This window comes from Hypomesus transpacificus, chromosome 6 (genome assembly GCF_021917145.1).
Source record: "Hypomesus transpacificus isolate Combined female chromosome 6, fHypTra1, whole genome shotgun sequence".
Taxonomy (NCBI): domain Eukaryota; kingdom Metazoa; phylum Chordata; class Actinopteri; order Osmeriformes; family Osmeridae; genus Hypomesus; species Hypomesus transpacificus.
This window is the reverse complement of record NC_061065.1, coordinates 9,536,338-9,539,558: the sequence shown is the minus strand read 5'-3', so window position 1 is coordinate 9,539,558 and position 3,221 is coordinate 9,536,338.

Here is a 3,221-nt window from a genome sequence, read left to right as displayed (position 1 = left end):
GATGAGCTCACCAGCGGGTCGTGTTTCAGGGCCCGGGTGCCTTACAGGAATGCAAGGTCGAAATCGCAGAGAAGCAGAGGCGCTGGGGGGGGTCAAAGGGCATGGCGCAGCGGGGACAGGGGGAAGATGGGAGGGTGGGTTATGGGTTGGGGGGGCAGAGGTGGCAGGAGGGATCAGGGAAATCGCTAAGAACAAAGGAGGAGTTATGGGGGTCATGGTTCAGGCACGCTTGGGGCGCTGAGAGGACCGGGACAGATTAGGATCTGGAGGGCAGCACATGAAGACTGGGAGAGTGTTCACTACATTTTACACCCTCCGCTGGACAAAGATTTATCTCTCCTGCTACTGCGTCTCAGTGAAAATCGTTTGAGAGGTAGATGTTTTACAGTTCATACTGACAGAGGGGGGGAATGTTCCAGAAACTAGAGTCTTACTAAACGACACGAAGAATTACAGAGTCACCTGCAACAAGATGATTGAGTTGAGAGATTTAAAACATTATTTTTTCCTAATAGCTAATTTACCACAACAAGCATATGTAGTATTTGCATATGTGTTTGTTTATTGGCTGGGTGTTGCCTCTTCGATGTTTACCTTCTCCCGTCATGGCTTTGCCAGCTTTCCGTCCTGCTGCCAGCCTCTCTGCACTGGGGCCTCAGGGAATATGTGTTCTCCATTAAGGAGAGGAAGTGTGCAAACTAGCACTGCAGGGCCGACTTCTCAGGAACCCTGATCCCTCTGTCTCTGGTGGCCCCTTTCACAAGTGGGACGGGGGTAATCGCTGGTGTTGATAGCCTGTGTTTGAGAGGCCTGTTCTAGGGGGATGAAAAAGGTTCTGTACTGTAGCTAAGACTGGCATTGTATTATTGCCGTATCTGTGTGTGTGTGCATGTGTGTGTTAAGGTAGGCTGTTGCAGCTGCTGATGTTTGTGCCGATGAGAGCTGGTGCCGACACACCCTTGCAGTAGTTCCCATGGGAACCCCTGCGATAAAGCGAACAGCTTGTTTCAGTGTTCTCTGGCGATATTTCTGCTGGAATACTGACAGGCACTGACGACGTCTCAAATGCAATAAAAACACAGCCAGGTAGCCCATTAAAACGCATTCCTTACTCACCTTGACTTTTCCAAGTGCCTGGTAATCAAGTAACTTCATGGAGTTTAACGTAAGCTACTTAGTAAAGCATTCACTGCTCCGTGGTCTTCCTGCTCCTAATCAAGCAGAGATCTATGTTAATTTTAGACCACGTCTTGACATTTTAAACTTGTAGTTGAGGTTCACAATCCTCCTGTGAATTGTTACGTCTAATTTAAGCAAATGACTTGAGGTTAGTGTTACTCGTCTTAACACGCTTAGCTTACCAACACCAAGCTCGGTCATGACCTCGCTCAGTCTTTGGGGAATTTCCACACTACATAAACATTTCCCATTTCCCCTCAAAATAACAGCATCTCAATTTCTGTTCACACAGCTCATCAGCATTTGTAATTGGAGCCTTCTGCCCTTTCATAAATCTCTATTTGAGGGGTGTGTAAGAGAATACATTTATTAGAAATGACAGGTTGCCATGGCAAGACATGGTAACCGAACCCTATGCCTCATCGTTATCCCCCCAAAAATAGTAACATTCATTAATCAATGCTTTGATTACCGTAGTTATTCTTTACCAAATTTCAAACGATGACGCAAACTAAATAGAGCAGGTTTATCGCAACCATGAATCGTTAGAAATGTCAACAGATTCTCTTGCTATCAATGTCCCAAAAACTACTGTAAAAATTGCCTTACTCCACACATCAAAGAAAACATTACCATCCCTAAATTCTCCAACTCCAACATGTTACACACACAGTCAAACCACAGTAGAAGGAAAGAGGTAAGGGGGGTTTGAAAATGAAATTAAAGTGAACGTTTATTGTGTAAAACTACTACCTCTCTTATGGTGTTTGGATTTCTAAATGAAAACATACTCCAGGAAACCCCCAACAGGCCTCTTACTGTGAGCCCACAGTCTCAGAGAGAGAGGGAGAGAGAGGGAGAGAGAGGGAGGGAGGAGAGAAAGCGAGAGTGAGGAGCAAAGATTAAGAGAGTGAGAGAGAGCGAGAGAGAGAGAGAGAGAGAGAGAGAGAGAGAGAGAGAGAGAGAGAGAGAGAGAGAGAGAGAGAGAGAGAGAGAGAGAGTTAGTGAGGGAGGGAGGGAGGGAGGGAGGGAGGGAGGGAGGGAGGGAGGAAAAGAGAGGAAGAGTGTGAGAGTTAGAAAGAAAGACAGTGTTGGAGAGAGAGAAAAGGAGAGAAAGAGAAAGAAAGAAATAAAGAAAAAAAACTAGCAGCAGTCCGTCACGGCAGGGTCCAGCCAGCATGTACCCCTTCACCTCTCTGGAGTAGGATGACTAGGTAATTGCATCATTTAGAGATGGCATGAAAGCACTTTACGGGAGAAAGTTACTGAAATGCTTTATTGCTCACGAAATAGCTAATTAAAAAACAACACCTGGAACACACAGCAGTAGGTTGGGCTTAGAGCACCCTCCTCCCCTCCTCTCCTCCTCCCCTCCTCTCCTCCTCCTCCCCTACTCTTTCTCCCTTTCCTCCGTCCTGAGGCTAGTTAGGCTCTCGCTCCACAGGGGAAGTCTGTTTTTCTTTCATTTTTCTCTCCTTCTTTTTATTTGTTAAAAGTCTTTGACATAGCACCTTCACATTGGCTCTCATGGGCAATAAGTCACTCTGGCTGGCATGCTTCTAAAAGTATTAATAAAACTGGTTTCCTGGCCGGAGTGGAAGGCATAGCTTCAATATAAACTTTTATATATTGTACTGAACATATTGTACGGTACTGAAAGAGAAAGCAATCCTGGTACTCCCTATACAACCCACATATGCATGCATACTCACACACACACACACACATAAACAGGTCAATGGTTGCTCTTATAAGTTACTCACACAGTGTACCACTACTGAATTGCAGAGAATTATCAGATCAAGAACTACTATCACTATCAGAATTAAAAATATTTTTGAAAACGATCCATTTGATCTGACCCATACATTCTGCCATGTTTTCCATAAAGATCTGTTTACAGTGTGCTTGCAGTGAATTTTGATGTAATGTGAAATTCTGGAAGGCCCCTCTGAAGTCTGAACTTCCAGATGGTTTTGTGTGGTGCGCTGCAGATGTCCATCAGACAATCAGCCGCCTGGCACCCCCACCACACCCTTCAG